Source organism: Podarcis melisellensis (assembly GCF_964234715.1).
Source record: "Podarcis melisellensis genome assembly, chromosome: 5".
Taxonomy (NCBI): domain Eukaryota; kingdom Metazoa; phylum Chordata; class Lepidosauria; order Squamata; family Lacertidae; genus Podarcis; species Podarcis melisellensis.
The window spans coordinates 101,341,594-101,367,850 of record NC_138537.1 but is presented as its reverse complement, the minus strand read 5'-3'; positions in this window follow the sequence as shown (position 1 = coordinate 101,367,850).

The following is a 26,257-nucleotide window of genomic DNA, read 5'->3' as shown; positions in this document are numbered from 1 at the left end:
CTTATTACCGCCTTACTTGCGTCCCAAATTATGTTATCCTTTGTTCCTTTATCACAATTATCCTTAAAGTACTCTGACAGTTTTTTCTTTGCCATTTCTACCACCTTCTGGTCATCTAACAGATAGTCTTTTAATCTCCATCTAAAGGTTCTTGTCTCTAAGCTTTCTAATTCTATCTCTAATGTGTTGTGGTCTGATATTACTTTCGGTCTTATTTCTATGAGTTTAACTCTTGAACATAGTTCTTTTGAGATCCAAATCTGGTCTATTCGTGAGAGTGATTGATTAGGTTCTGAATGAAAGGTGAATTGTTTTTCGAGTGGGTGTCTAAGACGCCAGATATCTACTAAACTGCAGTTATCCACCATAGTAAAAAAGGATTTTGGTAGCTTCCCTTCTTTGTTTACTCCGTCTCTAAGTCTATCCATCTCAAGCGAAACAACTGCGTTCATATCCCCCATTAGAATTATTTTTTGATCCGCATATTCCATTAGTTTTTCTTCTAATCTTTTAAAGAATTCGGTTTTGCTACCATTCGGGGCATAAATCCCCACTACCATCAACTTTTCCCCTTGCCAATTGATATTAACCCCTATCATCCTCCCCTCCTCATCTTTAAACATTGTTTTAGCTTCTATTCTATTGCTAATATACAGTACCACACCTCTTTTCTTTACCTTATCCAGGGTTTCAAATTCGTTTCCCAACCGTTTATTAATTAACACTTTTCTATGCTTTCTAGCCACGTGCGTCTCCTGGAGACAAATAATGTCCAGGTTTTTCCTTTTCAAACATTGTTCAATTTTATTTCTCTTTTTTTTATCGTTCATCCCATTGATGTTCCAGTTCCAAATTTTTAGTCCCATAATGCTTAGCTTTTCCTTTAGTTATTCTTTAAAGTCTTCCTATCTATTATATATTCTCTGAGTCTTCTGTTTCCTCTTCTACCTCCTCTCCCGACCCGCTCCCCCCCTCCTCCTCCTCCTCTGGGACTCTTGGTTCTCCTGATGGGGCCCTGTCTGCTCTTCCCACTCCAAATACCTCCACTTTAAGTTCTTTATATTTCCTAAGGAATTTCCCGGTCTCTTCTTGATTCGTCAACTTATGTCTTTTACCTCTGTATATAAATGATATCCCTTCTGGGAATTCCCACCTAAACTCAATCTTATTTTTCTTCAATGTCTGCGCCAGGGGTTTATAAGAGTCTCTCCGTTTAAGTAATCTGATTGGGATATCTTTAAAAATAATTATATAGTTCCCATCTATGTTCAATCTCTTTTCTCTATTCCTCTGGAGGATCCTGTCTCTCATTTCTTTATTTTTGAATGTAATCAAACAGTCACCTGTGAATTTCTTTACTTTTGTTACATTAATACGCATTCTAAATGCGTTCAATATACTGTTAGCCATTTCTTCCACTGGTAGACCCATCCATTCCGCTAGCTCCTTCGTCAGTCTTTCTTTAATATTTTCATTCTGTGTTTCTGAGACAGCTCTCAGCCTCAGATTCACCTCCCTCTGCCTTAGTTCATTCATCGCTATAATATCTTTCATCTCTTCCTGTGTCTTACTTAACTCCATCACTTCTGATTTGATCTTTTCCTTATCTCTCTTAATATCTCTTAGCTCCACCTTTGTCTTTTTTAGTCCTTCCTCTGTGAGCTGCGTCCTCCTAAATATTTCTTTTATTTGGCCCTTTAGTTCATTCACTGTTTCCTCCATTTTTTTATCCAATTTCCCAATTCTGTTATCCACCAATTCTAATTTATGCTCTACATTAGCTTGGCTTTGTTTAATCTCCGCAAACATCTTCAGAATATCTGACTTAAAGTCTACCTCCTGTTTGGAGCCCCTCCTGTCTCCTGGGGTTCCCCCATTCGTTCCCTTCTTTCCTGTATGTGACATCATGTACCTTTGTACCAAACCCTCTCCTCCACCGTTTCTTTCCGCCCCAAATTATCTATTCTTAGTACCTTCCACTGTTTCCTTACGTTCGCTTTTTTCCTTATTAAAATTTACATTTCCTACCTCTGTTTACCCCCTAAAAAAACAATAATCAATAATCAATAAGTCCATATACAGTAATCAGAGGCAACACAGTTGATCCGTGGTAAATCTTCACTGTCCCAATCGTATTCTTACTTATAAGTCTGTGTCAAATTCTAATTATAAAGTCAGTTCTTTTTGGACATATAATGTCCCCAAAAGCAGACGTTTCTTCCCTTCTCCCAACCGATTAGTCCAATTGTTGATTAGTCCAATAATTGAGCGGATTGAACTTAGTCAAGAGGGGGGGTTACCAGGGGAGGAGAGGAACAAAAAGAACAGACGGGGGAGGGAGGGGGAGGGAGCGGTGAGAGGAGAGGGCTAGTCGCAACTCACGCCAGCTCCATCTTATCCTCAATGGTCGCTAAATCCGTGCACACTCCCGCTGGGTCTTTGAGATATCCTTAAAGCTTTAAAGGGTTTCACGTTTTCGAACACCCGTCTCCAAGTAAAGAAGTAAGGGTATGACCCTGTACATACAGTTCCCGATATAACGCTAGCAAAGAACACTGTCCTCTTTTTTCCTCTTTCGCAAACTCCACGCTCGAACTCCAAATGGCGGCGGGGGTTTCTCTTCCGGATTTCTCACTTGCGCGTGTAACGTTGAAAAAAAAGAGAGAAACTCCCTTCTCCTCTTTACAACCTCCTGTTCACCAAGGGCGCCAGCTCTCACCTTTCCCCTGGACCCTTTCCAAGTCCCTCCACCCCCAAAGTTGCGTTTCTTCCTTTATGTTTGTATTTGTTTCTCCGGAGGGGGGGGGAACTTGGGAGAGAACCGCGTTGCCGCCCGGGCAAGTCACTCACTTTCTTTAGCACTGGTTTCTCGCCGCGTCTAGGTTGATTTCGGCTATCAGCTGAACTCCGTTTACTTCTCTCTGTTACCCCGAGACTTCTTTGTTTCTGCTCTTAGCCACAAAGTTGCAAGTATCGGAGTCCCTTTTTTTTTTGAAAGCGCGCCGCTCTTCCTGCAAGCACAGGGCTTCGCTATCTGAAGGTAAGAAGATGGCTTCCCTCGACCCGTTGGACCTCTCCGCTACACTCTTCGCCTCTCTCGAGGTTACCTGGCAGCCAGTTTGATCCTTTCTTTGGTCGTACCGAGAACTAGACTAAATTTTATTCCATTTTTCCATAATTTTGACCATTTTTCGTATTCTATATTATGCCCTAGGTCCATTGCCCATTTTACCATAACCTCCTTGATTTCCTCATCTTTAGTGTCCCACTCCAATAGTATATCATACATTTTGGACAACAGCTTGGTTTTACTCTTTATTATTTCTATTTGGAATTTGGACTTCTTTTCATTTATTCCTACTTTTTTATCTTCCGTCCATCTTGCATTTATTTGATGATATTGTAGCCAGCCTGTTAGATTTCCTTTCAGTTCTTCATATGGTCTTAATATCCAGCCGCCTTCGGATCTCGTCAGTAAATCTTCATAAGTCAATCTCTGTCCTTCCATATTAATTTTTTTAATTGTTGAAATATCTATTGGGGACAACCACCATGGTGTTTTCCATTCCAACATTTTTTTGTTTCTCTCCCAAACGTCATATAATGGGCCTCTAATAATGTGACTTGTGAAATCTTTGTGTATTTTTTCTTTATTTGGCCATAAGTAAGTGTGCCAGCCGTACCTGTTGTTGAATCCTTCTAAATCTAATAAGTCTGTATTTTCCAAAGTTATCCAGTCTTTGGTCCAACAAAGGCAGGCGGCTTCGAAATACAATTTTAAATTCGGGACCGAAAAACCCCCTCTTTCCTTTCGATCCGTAAGTAATTTATATTTAATCCTTGGCCTTCTCCCATTCCAAATAAATTTTGAGAGTGTTTTTTGCCAATCTTTGAATATTTTGGAGCCTTTAAGAACTGGTATGTTTTGGAACAGAAACAACATTCTTGGGAGTATATTCATTTTTATAGCCTCCATTCTTCCTATCCACGAGAGTTTAACTCTGTTCCAGACATCCAAATCTTTTTTAATTTCCCTCCACGTTGTTGAGTAATCGTCCTGAATTAAATTTATATTTCTTGGAGTAATCCAGATTCCCAAATATTTTATTTTCTTCGTGATCTTAATTCCGTGTTGTTTTTCTAATTTTTCTCTTTCTTCCTTTCCCAGATTTTTAGTCATCATTTTTGTTTTTAATCTATTCAATTTGAAGCCAGATAGGTTACCATATTCTTCTAGTAATTCCAGTGTTTTGTTGAGACTTTTTTGTGGTTCTTCCAAAGACAGCATCAAGTCGTCCGCATAAGCTTTTAATTTATATTCCTTTATTCCTACCTTAATCCCTTGTATCTCTGGTGTTGTTCTTATTTTATTCGTTATTACCTCTAAAGCCATGATAAACAGGAGTGGGGAGAGAGGGCATCCTTGTCTTGTCCCTTTTTCAATTCTGAATGTATTTGTAAGATTATTATTTATAATCAATTTAGCAAATTGGTTCTTGTATATTGCCTCTATACCTTTCAAGAATTTGCCCTCTAGCCCCGCTTTCTCCATACTTTTTAGTAGGAAAGCCCACGAAACATTATCGAACGCCTTCTCTATGTCTATGAATACCAAAGCCGCAGGTATTTCATTTTTGACTTTTAGGTATTCAATTAGATTTATGACATGTCTCACATTATCTTTCAAAAATCTGTTTGGAAGGAATCCTGCTTGGTCTTTATGGATTAAATTTGCTAAACATTTTTTCAGTCTATTTGCCATCACCTCTGCGTAGATTTTGTAATTCTTTATATTCAAATTATCTGTGTCCGGTTTGGGAATTAGCGTGATATGAGCTTCTCTCCAGGATTCAGGTACCTTTCCTCCTCTTAAAATGTTATTCATGGTTTCACAGAGTACTGGTGTTAGTTGACTTTCCAAGGCTTTATAATATTTGGCGGATAGTAATGCAGACTTTATAGGACTGGATTTCATCAAGCAACACAGCATAGCACTCCTCCCAGCCACGCTGCCCCTGAAAGTTGTCACGGTGGATGGAAGGGAATTGCTGGGGGGGCAGGTGGTCAAGCAAACGCCGCCGATGGTGATGCAAATTGGAAATAATTGGGAAGTCATCAGCTTCAATGTCACCCACCTGTCGGACATGCCTGTAGTATTGGGCATGAGTTGGTTGCACAGGCACAGCCCAGCATTGGCATGGTACCAGCTCCAACTGTTGGCGCTGGCCGGGGTACCTTCCCTGGCGAGGAGATATTCAACCCCCTCTTCCTCCCATCTTGAGTCCAAAATCACTGTGACCTCGATGAGCGGCTCCCCCTCGGCGACCCCCCTTTAGTGGGCGCGTCTCTGAGCGGGCATGGAGCCGTCCCTGGTGCCTGGAACCTGTGAGGTGCCTTGTAGGGCATGAGCACCGATCTATGAAAGACCGGGTGCATTCTGGATCCCTCCGGGAGTGTCAACCGGAAGGCTACTGGGTTGATCTGTGCCTCGACTTGGTAAGGGCCTAGCTGCTTGTGTCCGAGCTTCTTCTTAGTTAACGATCTGGTTGGCACTGCCTGGGCCGCTAACCAGACCCAGTCCCCCACCTGGATGTCTTCCCCCACTCTTCTGTGTCTGTCTGCCTTCATTTTGTAAGCGTGTTTTGCTAGCTCTAACTGCCTTCGGAGTTGCTCGTGGACTTCCTGTAACTCCGCTGCTAAGGCCTCTGCTCCGTGTGGCTCCCCCTCCCCCACTCTCTCTAATCCCGGGAAGGTTCTGGGATGCCGCCCATTGTTGGCGAAGAACGGTGTCACCCCCGTGGACACGTGCTTCGTGTTGTTGTAGGCAAACTCGGCCAGCGGTAGGTAGTCCACCCATGTCGCAGGCTGCTGATTAGCGTAGCATCTCAGGTACTACTGCATGATGGCGTTGACCCGCTCCGCTTGTCCGTTGGTCTGTGGGTGTCTCGCCGACGCTAGGTTAATCTTGACGTTCAGGATGCCCATCAACTTCTGCCAGAAGTTTGAGATGAACTGGCGCCCCCGGTCGGACAGGATAGACCGTGGTAGACCGTGAACCTTGAACACGTGGTCTATGAACAGCTTGGCGGTCTGCTCTGCTGTGGCCACCTTCGCGCACGGAATGAAGTGGGCCATCTTGGTGAACATGTCCACTACCACGAGAACTGCTGTTTTGCCCCGCGAGCTGGGCAGATCCATGACAAAGTCCAGGGCCACCTTCTCCCACGGTTCGAGCGGGGTCTGTAGCGGTTCCAGCAGTCCTGCCGGCGGTCTGTGTATTGGCTTGGCCCTTTGGCATGTGTCGCACCTCGTGACGTAATCTGCGACTTCCCCCCTCATCTTGGGCCACCAAAAGTCTCCGGCTACTAATTCTACAGTCTTCTCTTTGCTGAAGTGTCCAGCGCTGGGCACGTCGTGCAACTGCTGTAGTACCTTCGTGCGGAGATCGTCTCCCGGCACATAGAGGGCCCCTTTGCGGATGAGCAGTCCGTCGCGTATCTGGAACTCGTCGTCCTTCGCTGTGCCACTGCGTACCTCCTCCATCTTGGCTCGTGCGAAGGAGTCCGTCTGCAACGCGAGACGTACCGCATCCAGGTCCACCGTGGCTGAGGCGCATGCCCACGCTTGCGGTGCAAAAATGTGCTTGGCCGCCGCCAGTGCCTCTTCCTCGAGATACTGCGGCTTCCTGGATAGCGCATCCGCCATGATGTTGTTGTCCCCCGGGACGTATTCTATCCTGAAGTCGAAATCAGCAAAGAACTCCACCCAGCGGATGTGACTCTGGTTCAGGAACCTCGCCGTGCGCCAGTACTCCAGGTTCTTATGGTCCGTGCGGACCTGCACTGTGTGTTTGGCTCCGATGAGGAAGTGCCGCCACGCCTTGAAGGCCGCATGAATGGCCAGCAACTCTCTGTCCCAGATGGTGTAGTTCTGCTCTGATTTGCTGAGTTTCCTGGAGTAGAAAGCGCACGGCCTCCAGTCCCCTTGCAGATCTTGCTGCAGTAGGACTGCCCCCACGGCTCTGTCGGAGGCATCCGTCTCAACCCTCATGGGTTTGCTGGGGTTCACATGTAGTAGTTGTTCTTCGGACGCGAAGAGGCGCTTGAGCTTCTGAAAGGACTGCTCTGCCTGTTCTGTCCAGATGAACTTCTTCTTCTTGGAGCTGAGGGTGTCGGTGATGGCCGCCGTCTGCATAGAGAAACCCTTGATAAACTTGCGATAAAAGTTGGCAAAGCCGACAAACTTCTGGACCTCCTTCCGATTGCGCGGGCTTTTCCAGTCCAGAACTGAGCGGACCTTGGCGCTGTCCATGGCGAGCCCCTTGTCGGACAGCTTGTAGCCCAGGAAATCCACCTCCGTCATGTCGAACTGGCACTTCTCCAGTTTGGCGTAAAGCCTGTGCTCCCGTAGCCTCTGCAGGACTTCCTTGACGTCCCTCTCATGCGCCTCCTGCAATTCTGAGAAGATCAGGATGTCGTCCAGGAAGCAGACGCACTTCTTGTAGAGGAGACCCGCTAAGACGTGGTGCATGAAGGCTTGAAAACAGTGGGAACCATTTTGTAATCCAAACGGCATAACTCTGTACTCATAGGTGCCTAGCGGCATAAACATGGCCGTCTTCCACTCGTCGCCCTCCCGCACGCGTATGAGATTGTACGCTCCGCGTAGATCCAACTTGGTAAAGATGCAACCCTTCCTCACCATCGCCAGCAGGTCATCGATCTTGGGCATGGGGAAGGCTGTGGGCTTGGTTTTCGAATTTAAAATTCTGTAATCAACTACAAGCCTCTTTTGGGGCGTGTCCCGCTTCTTCACAAAAAACACGGGACTGCCCCCCACTGCCTTGGACTCTCGGATGAATCCCCGCTTTAAGTTGCGATCTATGAACTCCCTGAGTTCCTCTATTTCATCCTCAGACATGGAATACAGCTTCCCCGTCGGCAGCGTCGCCCCCAGCAGGAGGTCAATCTTGCAGTCGTAGGGCCTGTGGGGAGGTAGCTTGTCCGCCTCCTTTTCGCAGAAGACCTCCAAAAACGCATTGTACTTGTCGGGTACCGCTTGCAGCATGCCCAGTCGTAGTTGTGGGTCATCTTGCCCCTCATTTTCCTGGTTAGTCAGGATGCAGTGTTCTGCGCAGTAGGAGGAGCCGAAGGTCAATTGGCGCTGGTACCATGCTAATGTTGGGCTGTGCCTGTCCAGCCAACTCATGCCCAACACTATGGGGGTGTCCGACAGTTGGGTGACGTTGAAGCTGATGACTTCGCGGTGATTTCCAATGCGCATCACCATTGGCGGTGTTTGCTGTACCACCTGCCCCCCAAGCAATTCTCTTCCATCAACTGTCACTACTTTCAGGGGCATCGTGGCCGGTAGGAGCGCTACGCCATGTTGATTGATGAAATCCACTCCTATGAAGTCTGCATTGCTACCAGAGTCAATGGTAATAGGGACTTCCATGGTGAGCCCATGGGGAATCTGGAGGGATGCAGTGAGTTGCACCACTGGTTTGGGTGGGAGGGGGTCTGTGGGCTGCAAAATTCCTGGGGACTGCTTCACTGACTTGTCTGGCTGGGCCCCAGTGCCTCTGCTTCCAGCCAGACTCTGTCGTTTCCCTGCTGTGGTTCTCTCTGATGAGTTGCCTCTGTTACTGTTGCGGAGGCTGCAGTGTGCTTGTGGAGCCTCTGGGGACACTCTCTTGCCATGTGCTGAGCACTGTCGCAGATGTAACACTTCCTGTTCCCTCTAGGAGGCTTCGCTTTGACTGCTCCCGGTGTTAGGGCTCTGGCTGCTGACTGAGCCTTAGCACCACCTAACTCCATCGGCTCCTCTCCCCCTCCCAGTGGAGGCGTGGATTGAGCGCGCGCTGTGTCCCTGGGAAAGAAAGAAGGTGCTCTCTCTGGTGTGCGTCCCCAACGCCCTTCGTCTTTGCTCCAAGTACCTTCCTCCAGCTGTACCCCAATCGTCAGCGCCCTCTGGACCACTTCTTGAGTGTTTTGGGGTCGTTACCCCCTTGCAATTTCGTCTTTCACAGCCCCATTCAACCCCTCCCAGAACAGGTCTCTGACGGCAGCTGAATCTTTCTCCCATCCCAGCGCGTTGACCAATGCAAAAAAGTGGGAGTGATATTGTCTTACAGTGGCTTTGCCTTGTTTTAATCCATGTATCTGTCTTCTGGCGATATCTACATCTATTTCTGATAAAAAGCACGCATCCATCGCTTTAAGGAAGGCATCCGCACTTTGGAGGGCTGGATCTTTATCTCTCCAGAGATTGCGCAACCACGATTTAGCTTCTCCATGGAGATGACTTATTATAAAGCCCACTCTCTCCTGCTCGTCTCTAAAGTCCTTCTCCAGCAGCTTCAGCGCAAAAACCACGTCTGCTCTGAAGTTAGGGTATTGCTGCAGATTCCCATCGAAATGAGACACAAGGCTACCTCCTCTCTTTCCCAGCCCAATCCCTTCTGGTCTGGCTCCCGGTAGCCCCTGTTTAGTCTGCATGTCTAACCTGGTTCGCAGATCCTGGGAGACAGCGTCTGCGTCTGCTTCCCTCTTCCTGGATGCTAGTATTTCCGAGTTGAGTTGTGTCACTGCTTCTTGCAGGGCAGCTATTTGTTCTTCTGTAGTCATCTTGTTCCGCTTGTGTGAGCTCGCAAAGCACCAATCTTCGCCCCTCGCTGCGTCCACTTACGTTGCGAGGTTTTATTTTTTTGGAGATGGAGCTTACTGTCAGGGCTGCCTCTAGGTCCCAGCTCACAGAGGACCAACGCTAGTCAGTAGTAACGTACAAAAGTCTTTATTGATGATTAGTTTCCATTTCCAAACCGCAGCGTGCAGCTCTACGTCTAGAAGCTAGACCGGCGAAGCTCCATCTGAGTCTCCGCCCCCTGTAACCAGTTTAAGACTCTAGCCTTACTCCACCTCTTCCGTTGCTCTTTCCTCCTCTGGGTCCTTCTGCCCCCTGGGGTTTCCTCCTTTCTGGACTCTTCTGACGCTGACCCCCCTGATTCTTGCCCCTCCTTTCGGCGGGCTTTAGGACCTGGCTCCCTATCCGGGCTATCTGCTGTGCCGCTCGCCTGTACATTTGAACTTGGCGCGCGCGCCCAGCCGGCAACCTTCCTCTCGACCGTTTCCCCACTCTCCGATGGAGGCGTGGTCAATCCTGACTCATCTCCTCTCGCTGGTGGTGGGAACACTGGTCCCGATGCCTGGGACTCCTCCCCCCCACTGCGCTCTGGTGGGGAAGCTGGTCCTGATTTCCAACTGCTGCTCTGGGAGTCCCCGCTGGCCCCCCTTGCCCTGGCCATCGGCGCTCCCTTCTGCGAGTCTTCCGATTCGCTGGACAGACTCCAGGCATCCCTCGGGCCACTGTCACCCCCTACACTGCCCTCGGATTCCTCCCCCTCGCTCTCCATTTCCTCCCTCTCCTGTGCCTCTGCTCCTGAGCCCCTGACACACGCACTCTTCCCACACAGACCTATGCCGGCAGATTATTTCGACGAATATCTTTTCCCACCCACACTTTCAGCCAGCACGTTCCAGGGGTTCGCCTCAGACGAGGAACCGGCACTAGACACACGTTCCCCGGAGGGATCACCCTCGGGGTCTGCCACAGACCGCTCTTATTGATGGGACAATCGACCGGAGGAGCAGTGGCGCAGGAAGTGGCTGGAGGGTCCTTGGCGGGCAACATCCCCCGAGGCGACCGGGGGAGAGACGGACATGGACGTGTTGGGAGAGGACCTTGGGTTCGAGCACGGAGGCAAAGAGATGGAAGCAGAGGAGATCGCCGTCGGCGAGAACATGGAGGACTATCCGGACTTATCCGGCTGGATGCACGCCAAGGGGGACGAACTGTATCCGGCACTCACCCCCACAATGATGGAGCACCCAGAATCCACACCTGAAGGAGGGGAGGGGGGAAGGGGGGCTTCGAGGGGGGGATGGATGTCAGGGGCTCAGGAGCAGAGTCACAGGAGAGGGCGGAAATGGAGAGCGAGGGGGAGGAATCCGAAGGGAGCGTAAGCGATGACAGTGGTCCGAGGTCCCTGAGTCTTTCCAGCGAATCGGAAGATTCACAGAAGGCGGCGCCCATGGTCAGAGCAAGGGGGGTGCCTAGGGGGACACCCCAGGAAGAAGGGGCCAGAGGGGACTCAGAGAGCAGCAGTTGGAAATCAGGACCAGCTTCCCCACCAGAGCGCAGTGGGGGGGAGGAGTCCCAGGTATCGGGATCAGGCGGCTCACCACCAGCGGGAGGAGATGAGTCAGGATTGACCACGCCTCCATCGGAGAGCGCGGAAACGGTCAAGAGGAAAGTTGGAGGCTGGGCGCGCGCGCCAAGTTCAAATGTACAGGCGAGCGGCACAGCAGGTAGCCCGGATAGGGAGCCAGGTAATAAAGCCCGCCGGAAGGAGGGACAAGAATCAGGGGGGTCAGCGTCAGAAGAGTCCAGAAAGGAGGAGACCCCGGGGGGCAGAAGGACCCAGAGGAGGAAAGAGCAATGGAAGAGGTGGAGTAAGGCTAGAGTCTTAAACTGGTGTACAGGGGGTGGACACTCAGACGGAGCTTCGCGGGTCTAGGTTCTAAGACGTAGAGCTGCACGCTGCGGCTTGGAAATGGAAACTGAACTTCAATAAAGACTTTTGTACATTATTACTGACCAGCGTTGGTCCTCTGTGAGCTGGGACCTAGAGGCAGCTCTGACAATAGGCGATGACAGTGATCGGAGGAATTCCCTGAGTCTTTCCAGCGAATCGGAAGATTCGCAGAAGGGGGCGCCCATGGCCAGGGCAAGGGGGGTGCCAAGGGGGACACCCCAGAAGGAAGGGGCCAGCGGGAGCTCAGAGAGCAGCAGTTGGAAATCAGGACCAGCTACCCCACCAGAGCGCAGTGGGGGGGAGGAATCCCAGGTATCGGGACCAGGGTGTTCACCACCAGCGAGAGGAGATGAGTCAGGATGGACCACGCCTCCATCGGAGAGCGCGGAAACGGTCAAGAGGAAAGTTGGCGCCTGGGCGCGCGCGCCAAGTTCAAATGTACAGGCGAGCGGCACAGCAGGTAGCCCGAGTAGGGAACCAGGTCCTAAAGCCCCCCGAAAGCAGGGACAAGAGTCAGGGAGGTCAGCGTCAGAAGAGTCCAGAAAGGAGGAGACCCCGGGGGGCAGAAGGACCCAGAGGAGGAAAGAGCAACGGAAGAGGTGGAGTAAGGCTAGAGTCTTAAACTGGTGTACAGGGGGTGGAGACTCAGACGGAGCTTCGCCGGTCTAGGTTCTAAGACGTAGAGCTGCACGCTGCGGCTTGTAAATGGAAACTGAACTTCAATAAAGACTTTTGTATATTACCACCGGCTGGCGTTGGTCCTCTGTGAGCTGGGACCTGGAGGCAGCTCTAACAGACATGTTTGTTATCAGCCCAGATATGAGTTTTGGTTCCATCGCAATAGAAAGAGGACGAATAAGCTTGGATTGTTCTTTCGATGTTCCCCCACAAAAAGCAAATCAAGGTGTAATAGACAAAGCAAAACAGGTTGTTTGGGGTTCCATCTACATAGAAGGAAGATTCTTGGATGTCGCTTATTTCGTGTTCTTTGGTGTTAATGCACATTGACCCAGAAATCGCAGTGTATGTAACGAGACCAAAAATTACAAAAAAGCGTCATTTCGCTTCCATATTCGTAGGAAGAAGAAGAATTGATTGGGCATATTTCAATTCGCATGGTGTTTTTTGGGTGTGAACCAGAATCACACACAACCAAAGCAAAACGGCGTTTTGGGTTCCATCTACATGGAACGTAAAGGGAAGATAAAGCTCAGTTTGTGCTTATTACAAATTGTTGTTTTGGGGGTTAGAATGCACATTCACTCAAACATCGCAGTGAAATGTTTGTTATCAGCCCAAATCAAGCATTGGTGTTTTCTTTCCATCTCAATAGAAAGAGGACGATTAAGCTTGGATGCTTCTTTCGATGTTCATTCACCCACAAATAGCAAAGCGAAGTGTAATAAGTCTAAACAAGGCAAAACAGGTTGTTTTGGGTTCCAACTACGTAGAAAGAAGAATCTTGGATTTCAATTATTTCGCGTCGTGTTCTTTGGTGTTAATGCAACATTGACTCTGAAATCGCAGTGGATGTTATGAGACCAAAATAACAAAACAGCGTCTTTTCGCTTCCATATGCATAGAAAGAAGACGAATAAGCTTTGATTGGGTGTTTTTTGGGTGTGCACCAGAATCACCCCTAAACAAAGCAAAAAGGCGTTTTTGGTTCCATCTACATAAAAAGAAGATGATAAAGCTCTGGTTGGGCTTATTTCCAATTGTTGTTTTTGGGGTTAAAATGCACATTCACCCAAAAATCGCAGAGTGAAATGTTTGTTATCAGCCCAGATATGAGATTTGGTTCCATCGCAATAGAAAGAGGACGAATAAGCATGGATTGTTCTTTCGATGTTCCCCCACAAAAAGCAAAGCGAAGCGTAGGAAGAAGACGAATAAGCTTTGATTGGGCTTCTTTCAATTCGCATGGTGTTTTTTGGGTGTGCACCAGAATCACCCCTAACCAAAGGAAAAGGAGTTTTGGGTTCCATCGACGTAAAAAGAAGATGATAAAGCTCTGATTGGGCTTATTTCCAATTGTTTTTGGGTTTAGAATGCACATTCACTCAAAAATCGCAGAGTGAAATGTTTGTTATCAGCCCAGATTAAGGATATGAGTTTTGGTTCCATCGCAATAGAAAGAGGACGAAAAACTTGGATTGTTCTTTCGGTGTTTATTCATCCACAAATAGCAAATCGAGGTGTAATAGACAAAGCAAAACAGGTTGTTTGGGGTTCCATCTACATAGAAGGAAGATTCTTGGATGTCGCTTATTTCGTGTTCTTTGGTGTTAATGCACATTGACCCAGAAATCGCAGTGTATGTAACGAGACCAAAATAACAAAAAAGCGTCATTTCGTTTCCATATGCGTAGAAAGAAGAAGAAGAAGATTTGATTGGGCTTTTGGGTGTGAACCAGAATCACACACAACCAAAGCAAAACGGCGTTTTGGGTTCCATCTACATGGAACATAAAGGGAAGATAAAGCTCAGTTTGTGCTTATTACAAATTGTTGTTTTGGGGGTTAGAATGCAGATTCACTCAAACATCGCAGTGAAATGTTTGTTATCAGCCCAAATCAAGCATAGGTGTTTTCTTTCCATCTCAATAGAAAGAGGACGATTAAGCTTGGATGCTTCTTTCGATGTTCATTCACCCACAAATAGCAAACCGAAGTGTAATTAGTCTAAAGGCAAAACAGGTTGTTTTGGGTTCCAACTACGTAGAAAGAAGAATCTTGGATGTCGCTTATTTCGTGTTCTTTGGTGTTAATGCAACATTGACTCTGAAATCGCAGTGGATGTTATGAGACCAAAATAGCAAAACAGCATCTTTTCGCTTCCATATGCATAGAAAGAAGACGAATAAGCTTTGATTGGGTGTTTTTTGGGTGTGCACCAGAATCACCCCTAAACAAAGCAAAAAGGCGTTTTGGGTTCCATCTACATAAAAAGAAGATGATAAAGCTCTGGTTGGGCTTATTTCCAATTGTTGTTTTTGGGGTTAAAATGCACATTCACCCAAAAATCGCAGAGTGAAATGTTTGTTATCAGCCCAGATATGAGTTTTGGTTCCATCGCAATAGAAAGAGGCCGAATAAGCTTGGATTGTTCTTTCGATGTTCCCCCACAAAAAGCAAAGCGAAGCGTAGGAAGAAGACGAATAAGCTTTGATTGGGCTTCTTTCAATTCGCATGGTGTTTTTTGGGTGTGCACCAGAATCACCCCTAACCAAAGGAAAAGGAGTTTTGGGTTCCATCGACGTAAAAAGAAGATGATAAAGCTCTGACTGGGCTTATTTCCAATTGTTTTTGGGTTTAGAATGCACATTCACTCAAAAATCGCAGAGTTAAATGTTTGTTATCAGCCCAGATTAAGGATATGAGTTTTGGTTCCATCGCAATAGAAAGAGGAGGAAAAACTTGGATTGTTCTTTCGGTGTTTATTCATCCACATATAGCAAATCGAGGTGTAATAGACAAAGCAAAACAGGTTGTTTGGGGTTCCATCTACATAGAAGGAAGATTCTTGGATGTCGCTTATTTCGTGTTCTTTGGTGTTAATGCACATTGACCCAGAAATCGCAGTGTATGTAACGAGACCAAAATAACAAAAAAGCGTCATTTCGTTTCCATATGCGTAGAAGGAAGAAGAAGAACATTTGATTGGGCTTTTGGGTGTGAACCAGAATCACACACAACCAAAGCAAAACGGCGTTGTCAGGGTTTCAGGGAGAGAAGAGCAGATGGGGGAGGAGACAGAGAGCGAGGGGGAAGAATCCCAGAGAGATGAGGAGGAGGATGACGATGCCCAAAGGTTCTCCATGAGTCTGACCAGTGAGTCAGAGGATTCCCAAAAGGGGGCTCCCCTGGCCAGACCGAAAGGGGGACAAGGGGGAAACAGTGAGGAGCAGGGGAGAGAAGGGAGAAGCCCCAGTGGGGGTCGGAGGCAGGAGCCGGCTTCTCAGCCGGAACGGAGTGAAGGGGGTGGAGTTACAAGTGTGTCAGAGGGAGCAGAGCAGGAGAGAGACAGGGGAAGGAGATCGGAGCAGGGCGCTCAGCCGGAAGGGGTGGAGAGCAGCACCGAGAGCAGTGTAGCGGTCAAGAGAAAGGTCAGGAGCAACGTACGCGCGCCAAGTTCAAAGGTAGAGGCGCGCGGAAGTGAGGAGAGCCCTGGGGAGGAGCCCGGCCCTAAAGCGAGAAGGAGGGGGGCAGAGGCGTCAGAGGATTCAGCCTCGGGCGAGTCCCGGAGAGGGGGAACTCAGGGGGGCAGAAAGACCCTGCGGAAAAGGAAGGAGAGGAAGAGGTGGTCCAGGGCTAGCCTCTTAAATTGGTGCCGAGGCGGGACAGATTCAGAGGGGACTTCAACGATCTAACGGTACAGATGTAGAGTCACAGAGATGGAGTGTAAATGCAACCATGATCTTCAATAAAGACTTTCTGTAAATAAACCGGATCGGAGTTGGGTCTCTTGTGAGCTGGGACCAAACGGGTGACTCTGACAGTAAGTCCCCTCTCCAGAACGCAAAAATTTTTTTTTTGCAAAGCTCACCACCGGGAGCAGCCATGAGCGCGGAGGAACAGCTGCTTACGTTGAGGAATCAAGTTACCGAGCTCACAGCTGCAGTCATTGCATCGCAGAAGAAGAATGACGAACTGGACAAGGCTTGCCAGGACCTGCGAACAAGGTGGGAGCAAGCGGCCAGGGCAGGGGTCCCGGGGTCCAGATCGGAGGGCGTTGCACTTGGACGGCGGGGGGGCGCCCTAGTTACGCACTTTAATGGCAACCTTCAAGATTACCCTAACTTCAGAGCGGACATCGTGTATGCACTGCATTTACTCCGTCATGATTTTAAGGATGAGGAGGAGAGAGTGGGGTTCATAATTTCGCATCTGCATGGGGAGGCCAGAGCTTGGCTGCGCAATTTGTGGCGCGAAGATGGCCCTGCCCGCCGCAGTTCTGATGAATTTATTAAAGCGATGGATGCTTGTTTCCAGTCCTCTGTGGATGTGGATATTGCACGTAGACAGATGCACGGACTGCGACAAGGCAAAGCCACTGTGCGCCAATATCACTCCAAGTTCTTTGCATTGCTAACTGCGTTGGGCTGGGAGAAGGATAGTAAACCAGTCAGAGATCTTTTCTGGGAGGGGCTTAGCCCCCCCGTCAAGGATGAGATCGCCAGGGGGGATAGACCCCAGACCCTGGAAGACGTTGTGCATCGGGCTTTGGCTATTGGAATCCGACATGAGGGACGCCCGTGGCACGAGGGGGAGGGACCCCAGGCGCGTGCACCAGCGAGAACCCCCCCTTTTGTCCCCAGGGACTTCAACCGGTCGCACCCCTCGCCCTTGGGGAGGCAAGGTGAAGAGCCGATGGAAATCGGTGGTGCTAGGGCTCAGACACCATCCAGAGCCCCTGTTTCCGGTGCAGTGAAGGCGAAGCCGCCTAGAGGGACCAGGAAATGTTACATCTGTGACAGTGCACACCATATGGCGAAAGAGTGCCCCCAGAGGCTCCAGAAGCACACTGCAGCTCTAGCAACAGTGTCAGCGGAAGTGGTGCAAACGGAGCAGCCTCAGGGAAACGACAGTGCCTGGCTGGAGGCGGAGCTACTGGGGCTCAGCCAGGCGGATCTGTAGAACAGTCCCCAGCACCCTTGCAACGCACAGACCCTTTACCCCCCAAGCCAGCAGTGCAACTCACTGCAACCCTTCAGCTGCCAAATGGACAATCCCTGGAAGTTCCGATCACGGTTGATTCAGGAAGCAACGGGGATTTTGTGGGAATGCAATTTGTCAAGCAGCATGGCATAGCGCTCCTGCCTGCAACGACCCCTCTGAACGTGGTCACAGTGGACGGCAGGAAATTGCTGGGAGGGCAAGTTGTGCAGCAGACGCCTCCCATGGTGATGCAGATTGGAAATCATCGGGAAGTCATTAGCTTCAATGTCACCCACCTGTCAGACACACCCATTGTGTTAGGCATGAGTTGGCTGGAGAGACATAGTCCCGCTGTAGCGTGGTACCAGCGGCAGATCACCTTCTGCTCATCGTATTGTGCTCAGCATTGCATCCAACACAATCAGGAGGAAGGAGCTGAGCAGCAACTGCACCTGGGCATGGTGCAGGCAGTGCCTCACAAGTACGAGGGATTCTTGGAGGTTTTCTGCGAGAAAGAAGCTGACAAGTTGCCGCCTCACAGGCCTTACGACTGTGCGATCGACCTGGTGCCAGGGGCGCAGCTGCCAACTGCAAAGCTGTATTCCATGTCTGAGGACGAGATGCAAGAGCTCAGAGAATTCATAGAGCAGAATCTGAAGCGCGGGTTCATCCGGGAATCCAAGGCAGTGGGAGGCAGTCCTGTTTTCTTTGTGAAGAAAAAAGACACGCCCCAAAAAAGACTCGTGGTGGATTACAGGTTCATAAACAGACTGACTAAGCCCAAGGCCTTTCCCATGCCCAAGATTGACGACCTCCTAGCGACCGTTAGGAAGGGTAAGATCTTCACCAAGTTGGATTTGCGTGGAGCGTACAATCTCATCCGCATCCGGAAGGGCGATGAGTGGAAGACTGCCATGTTCACGCCTCTAGGCACGTATGAATACAGAGTTATGCCGTTTGGTCTCCAAAATGGCAGCCACGTTTTCCAAGCATTTATGCATCACGTGCTGGCGGGACTCCTCTACAAGAAGTGTGTATGTTTTCTCGACGATATCCTGATTTTCTCGGAATCGCCGGAGGCTCACGAGAAGGATGTAAAGGAGGTCCTACAGAGGTTGAAGGAGCACAGGCTGTACGCCAAGTTGGAGAAGTGCCAGTTTGATGTGACGGAGGTGGATTTTCTTGGCTACAAGCTCTCCGACGAGGGGCTGGCCATGGACAGAATCAAGGTCCAAGCGGTGTTGTACTGGAAGAGCCCACGCAATCGGAAGGAGGTCCAAAGATTCATCGGATTTGCCAATTTTTATCGCAAATTCATCAAAGGTTTTGCCAATGAGACGGCAGCAATCACGGACACCCTCAGTTCCAAAAAGAAGAGGTTCGCTTGGACGGAACAGGCAGAGCGCTCTTTTCGGAAGCTTAAAAGCCTCTTCGCCTCCGAGGAACAGCTACTGCACGTGAATCCCGGCAGACCCATGCGAGTGGAAACCGATGCGTCCGACAGAGCGGTTGGAGCCGTCCTTCTGCAGGAGGATCCGCAAGGCAATTGGAGGCCGGGTGCCTTCTACTCCCGGAAGCTCAGCAAGACGGAGCGGAACTACACCATATGGGACAGGGAGCTGATGGCCATTCATGCAGCTTTCAAAGCGTGGCGGCACTTCCTCATAGGAGCCAAGCACACAGTGCAAGTCCGCACGGATCACAAGAACTTAGAGTATTGGCGAACGGCAAGGCTGCAGACCCAAAGACACATGCGCTGGGCAGAATTCTTTGCAGATTTCGACTTCAAGATAGAATACATCCCGGGGGACTCCAATGTTATAGCAGACGCACTCTCCAGGAAACCGCAATACCTGGAGGAGACGACACCAATTGCAGCGAAGCACATTTTCGCACCGCAGGCGTGGGCGTGCGCGGCTATCGCAGTCGACCTGGACGTGGTGCGACGAGCGTTGCAAGCGGATCAATTTGCACAGTCCAAGATGGAGGAGCTCCGCAGCGGGTCGCAAAGAGACGATGAGTTCCAGTTGCGGGACGGACTCTTAACTCGCAAGGGTGCCCTCTACGTGCCTAGCGATGAACTTCGCGCAAAGGTTCTGCAGCAATTGCACGACGCTCCCAGTGCGGGACATTTCGGCAAGGAGAAGACGATAGAACTAGTGGCCAGGGACTTTTGGTGGCCCCAGATGCGGGGAGAGGTGGCGGATTACGTCGCCAGGTGTGACACCTGTCAGAGGTCCAAACCAGTACACCAGAAACCGGCGGGATTGTTGGAACCGCTGGAAACGCCGCAGCAACCGTGGGAGAGGGTAGCACTGGACTTTGTTACTGACCTGCCCAGCGCCAGGGGCAAGACGGCGGTGCTGGTGGTTGTGGACTTGTTCACCAAGATGGCGCACTTCATTCCTTGTGCCAAGGTGGCGTCGGCGGAACAGACCGCCAAACTCTTCATCGACCACGTGTTCAGAGTGCATGGACTACCGCAGTCCGTCCTGTCCGACAGGGGGCGCCAATTTGTTTCCAACTTCTGGAAGAAGCTTCTGGGTATCCTGCACGTCAAGATCGACCTAGCGTCGGCGAGACATCCGCAGACCAACGGCCAAGCAGAGAGGGTCAACGCGATCATGCAGCAGTACCTGAGGTGTTACGCCAATCAGCGACCAGCAGCGTGGGTGGACTACCTGCCGATGGCTGAGTTTGCCTACAACAACACGAAGCACGCATCGACCGGGGTGACACCGTTCTTCGCGAACAATGGCCGTCATCCCAGAACCTTTCCGAGGCTTATAGCACCAGAGGAGGGGGTGCCTCAAGAAGCCGACCAGTTCGCAGCAGAGTTGCAAGAGGTGCACGAGGAGCTGCGGAGACATTTAGAGCTGGCCAAGCAGGCCTATAAGGTGCAGGCGGACAAGCACAGAAGGGCGGGAGAAGACATCCAGGTGGGGGACTGGGTATGGTTAGCAGCCCAAGCTATGCCAGCCAAATCGTTAGCCAAGAAGAAGCTAGGACACAGGCAGCTAGGACCCTATCAAGTTGAGGCTAGGATCAATCCAGTAGCATTTCGCCTGGCCCTTCCGGAAGGCTCCAGAGTGCACCCGGTCTTTCATAGGTCGGTGCTCACTCCCTACAAGGCCCCGCACAGGTTTCAGGAGTCAGTAACAGTACCAGACCCACGCAAAGGGGCACCAAAGAAGGGGGGGTCGCCTAGAGCCGAACCCCTTAACGAGGTCACAGAGATACTGGACTCGAGATGGGGGGAGGAGGGGGTTGAATACTTTCTCGCCAGGGAGGGCACACCAGCCACTGCTAATAGTTGGGTGCCAGGCTACGAGTTAGACGAACCCCTTTTGAAAGAAGAGTTCCATGAACTTTTCCCACATAGACCCATGCCAGCTGAGTACTTTGATGACTGGCTTTTCACACCCACATTGTCAGATAGCACGTTCAGGGGTTTCTCTTCCCCCGAGGGAAGAACACCAGAATCAAGCCCGCCCAGGGGATCGTGCTCGGGGGTGGACACGGAAACCCCTTATTGGTGGGAGGAGCAGCCAGAGGAGGAATGGCGTAAGAGGTGGCTGATAGGTCCTTGGCGGGCAGCACCGGAGGAAGTAGCGATGGAAGCAGAGACTGAGAAGCATTTGGGGGAAGAACCCGAGTTCGAACACACATACACAGAACTGCCAGCAGAGAACATTGACGTAGACGACCTGTATCCTGAGCCTACCCCCGAAGAGCCGCAGTTTCCACAACCGGCCCCCGGCGAGCGGGAGGGGGGAAGGGGGGGCTTCGAGGGGGGGATGGATGTCAGGGTTTCAGGGAGAGAAGAGCAGATGGGGGAGGAGACAGAGAGCGAGGGGGAAGAATCCCAGAGAGATGAGGAGGAGGATGACGATGCCCAAAGGTTCTCCATGAGTCTGACCAGTGAGTCAGAGGATTCCCAAAAGGGGGCTCCCCTGGCCAGACCGAAAGGGGGACAAGGGGGAAACAGTGAGGAGCAGGGGAGAGAAGGGAGAAGCCCCAGTGGGGGTCGGAGGCAGGAGCCGGCTTCTCAGCCGGAACGGAGTGAAGGGGGTGGAGTTACAAGTGTGTCAGAGGGAGCAGAGCAGGAGAGAGACAGGGGAAGGAGATCGGAGCAGGGCGCTCAGCCGGAAGGGGTGGAGAGCAGCACCGAGAGCAGTGTAGCGGTCAAGAGAAAGGTCAGGAGCAACGTACGCGCGCCAAGTTCAAAGGTAGAGGCGCGCGGAAGTGAGGAGAGCCCTGGGGAGGAGCCCGGCCCTAAAGCGAGAAGGAGGGGGGCAGAGGCGTCAGAGGATTCAGCCTCGGGCGAGTCCCGGAGAGGGGGAACTCAGGGGGGCAGAAAGACCCTGCGGAAAAGGAAGGAGAGGAAGAGGTGGTCCAGGGCTAGCCTCTTAAATTGGTGCCGAGGCGGGACAGATTCAGAGGGGACTTCAACGATCTAACGGTACAGATGTAGAGTCACAGAGATGGAGTGTAAATGCAACCATGATCTTCAATAAAGACTTTCTGTAAATAAACCGGATCGGAGTTGGGTCTCTTGTGAGCTGGGACCAAACGGGTGACTCTGACAGGCGTTTTGGGTTCCATCTACCTGGAACGTAAAGGGAAGATAAAGCTCAGTTTGTGCTTATTACAAATTGTTGTTTTGGGGGTTAGAATGCAGATTCACTCAAACATCGCAGTGAAATGTTTGTTATCAGCCCAAATCAAGCATAGGTGTTTTCTTTCCATCTCAATAGAAAGAGGACGATTAAGCTTGGATGCTTCTTTCGATGTTCATTCACCCACAAATAGCAAACCGAAGTGTAATTAGTCTAAAGGCAAAACAGGTTGTTTTGGGTTCCAACTACGTAGAAAGAAGAATCTTGGATGTCGCTTATTTCGTGTTCTTTGGTGTTAATGCAACACTGACTCTGAAATCGCAGTGGATGTTATGAGACCAAAATAACAAAACAGCGTCTTTTCGCTTCCATATGCATAGAAAGAAGACGAATAAGCTTTGATTGGGTGTTTTTTGGGTGTGTACCAGGATCACCCCTAAACAAAGCAAAAAGGCGTTTTGGGTTCCATCTACATAAAACGAAGATGATAAAGCTCTGGTTGGGCTTATTTCCAATTGTTGTTTTTGGGGTTAAAATGCACATTCACCCAAAAATCGCAGAGTGAAATGTTTGTTATCAGCCCAGATATGAGTTTTGGTTCCATCGCAATAGAAAGAGGATGAATAAGCTTGGATTGTTCTTTCGATGTTCCCCCACAAGAAGCAAAGCGAAGCGTAGGAAGAAGACGAATAAGCTTTGATTGGGCTTCTTTCAATTCGCATGGTGTTTTTTGGGTGTGCACCAGAATCACCCCTAAGCAAAGGAAAAGGAGTTTTGGGTTCCATCGACGTAAAAAGAAGATGATAAAGCTCTGATTGGGCTTATTTCCAATTGTTTTTGGGTTTAGAATGCACATTCACTCAAAAATCGCAGAGTGAAATGTTTGTTATCAGCCCAGATTAAGGATATGAGTTTTGGTTCCATCGCAATAGAAAGAGGAGGAAAAACTTGGATTGTTCTTTCGGTGTTTATTCATCCACATATAGCAAATCGAGGTGTAAGACAAAGCAATACAGGTTGTTTGGGGTTCCATCTACATAGAAGGAAGATTCTTGGATGTCGCTTATTTCGTGTTTGTCAGGGGCTCAGGAGCAGAAGCACAGGAAAGGGAGGAAATGGAGAGCGAGGGGGGGGGGGAATCTGAAGGAAACGTAAGCGATGACAGTGGTCCGAGGTCTCTGAGTCTTTCCAGCGAATCGGAAGACTCACAGAAAGGGGCTCCCATGGTCAGAGCAAGGGGGTGCCTAGGGGGACACCCCAGGAAGAAGGGGCCAGAGGGGACTCAGAGAGCAGCAGTTGGATATCAGGACCAGCTTCCCCACCAGAGCGCAGTAGGGGGGAGGAGTCCCAGGTATCGGGATCAGGCTGCTCACCGCCAGCGGGAGGAGATGAGTCAGGATTGGCCACGCCTCCATCGGAGAGCGAGGAAATGGTCAAGAGGAAAGTTGGAAGCTGGGCGCGCGTGCCAAGTTCAAATGTACAGGCGAGCGGCACAGACTTTTGTACATTACTACCGGCTAGCGTTGGTCCTCTGTGAGCTGGGACCTGGAGGCAGCTCTGACAGTAAGCTCCGTCCCTTCTCACCAAGAACCTCGCAACGTGAGTGGACGCAGCGAGGGGCGAAGATTGGTGCTTCGCGAGCTCACAAAAGCAAGACAAGATGACTACTGAACAGCAAATGGCAGCCCTGCAAAATGCAGTGACGCGACTCAACGAGGAGATATTCGCATCCAGGAAGAGGGAAGAAGATACTGCTGCTGCCTGCAGGGATCTGCAAGCCACGTTGGAAATGCTTACTAAGCAGGGGCTACCGGGACCCAAACCAGAGGGGATTGGGCTGGGGAAGAGAGGAGCCAGCCTTGTGTCTCATTTCGATGGGAATTTGCAGCAGTACCCTAACTTCCGAGCAGACGTGCTGTTTGCGCTGCAATTGCTGGATAAAGACTTTAGAGATGAGCAGGAGAGGGTGGGGTTTATATTATCTCATTTGCATGGAGAAGCTAAAGCGTGTCTGCGGATGCCTTCATTAAAGCGATGGATTCGTGTTTTTTATCAACAATAGACATTGATATCGCCAGAAAAGAGATACATGGACTGAAACAAGGGAGAGCCACTGTAAGGCAGTATCATTCCCGCTTTTTTGCATTGGTGAATGCGCTGGGATGGGAGAAAGATTCAGCTGCAGTCAGAGACCTTTTCTGGGAAGGGTTGAATGGAGCTGTGAAAGACGAAATTGCAAAGGGGGAGAGACCCCAAAGCACTCAGGAAGTTGTTCAGAGGGCGCTGACGATTGGGGTGCGGCTGGAAGAGTGTCCTTGGAGCAAAGAAGAAGGGCGTTGGGGACGCACGCCAGCTAGAGCACCTCCCCTCTTTCCCAGGGATGCAGCGCGTGCGCAATCCACGCCTCCGCTGGGAGGGGGAGAGGAACCGATGGAGATTGGAGGCACCAGGGCTCAGTCAGCAACCAGAGCCCTAACACCGGGAGCAGTCAAAGCGAAGCCTCCTAGAGGGAACAGGAAGTGCTACATCTGCGACAGTGCTCAGCACATGGCGAAAGAGTGCCCCCAGAGGCTCCACCAGCACACTGCAGCCTCCGCAACAGTAACAGAAGCAGCTCAGCAGAGAGCACCACAGCAGGGAAACGACGAAGTCTGGCTGGAATCAGAGGCACTGGGGCCCAGCCAGACGAGTCAGTGAAGCAGTCCCCAGAAATTTTGCAGCCCACAGACCCTCTCCCGCCCAAACCAGTGGGTAGCTCCAGCTACCCAATGGACTCACAATGGAAGTGCCCATTACCATTGACTCTGGTAGTAACGCAGACTTTATAGGACTGGATTTCATTAAGCAACACAGCATAGCGCTCCTGCCAGCCACGCTGCCCCTGAAGGTTGTCACGGTGGATGGCAGGGAATTGCTGGGGGGGCAGGTGGTAAAGCAAACGCCACCGATGGTGATGCAAATTGGAAATCACCGGGAAGTCATCAGCTTCAATGTCACCCACTTGTCGGACACGCCTGTAGTATTGGGCATGAGTTGGCTGCACAGGCACAGCCCAGCATTGGCTTGGTACCAGCGCCAACTGACTTTCAGCTCCTCCTACTGTGCAGAACACTGCATTCTGCCTAGCCCGGAAGGGGAAGAGGATGACCCGCAGCTACAATTAGGCACGCTGCAAGCAGTGCCCCACAAGTACGCAGCATTTTTGGAGGTTTTCTGCGAGAAGGAAGCGGACAAGCTACCTCCCCACAGGTCCTATGACTGCAAGATTGACCTCCTGCCGGGGGCGACGCTGCCGACCGGGAAACTGTATTCCATGTCTGAAGACGAACTGCAGGAACTCAGGGAGTTCATAGATCACAACTTGAAGCGCGGTTTCATCCGGGAGTCCAAGGCAGTGGGGGGCAGTCCCGTATTCTTCGTGAAGAAAAAAGACACGCCCCAAAAAAGGCTGGTGGTGGACTATCGAATTTTAAACTCGAAAACCAGGCCCACGGCCTTCCCCATGCCCAAAATCGACGACCTGCTCGCGACGGTGAGAAAAGGACGCGTTTTCACCAAGTTGGATCTGCGAGGGGCGTACAACCTTATTCGAATACGGGAGGGCGACGAGTGGAAGACGGCCATGTTCACGCCCCTGGGCACCTATGAATACAGAGTTATGCCGTTTGGATTACAAAATGGCTCCCACTGTTTTCAAGCCTTCATGCATCACGTGTTAGCAGGACTCCTCTACAAAAAGTGCGTCTGCTTCCTGGACGACATCCTGATATTCTCAGAATCGCAGGAGGCTCACGAGAGGGACGTCAAGGAAGTTCTGCAGAGACTGCAGGAGCACAGACTGTACGCCAAGCTGGAGAAGTGCCAGTTCGACATGACGGAGGTGGATTTCCTGGGCTACAAATTATCGGACAAGGGGCTCGCCATGGACAGCGCCAAGGTTCGCTCAGTGTTGGACTGGAAGAGCCCGCGCAATCGGAAGGAGGTCCAGCGGTTTGTCGGCTTTGCAAACTTTTATCGCAAGTTCATCAAGGGGTTCGCTATGCAGACGGCGGCCATTACCGACACGCTCAGCTCCAAGAAGAAGAAGTTCATCTGGACGGAGCAGGCGGAGCAGTCCTTTCAGAAACTCAAGCGTCTCTTCTCGTCTGAAGAGCAGCTACTGCACGTGAATCCCAGCAGACCGATGAGGGTTGAAACGGATGCCTCAGACAGGGCCTTGGGAGCAGTCCTGTTGCAGCAAGACCCGCATGGGGACTGGAGGCCGTGCGCCTTCTACTCCAGGAAGCTCAGCAAGTCGGAGCAGAACTACAGCATCTGGGACAGGGAGTTGCTGACCATTCATGCAGCCTTCAAAGCGTGGCGGCACTTCCTCATCGGAGCC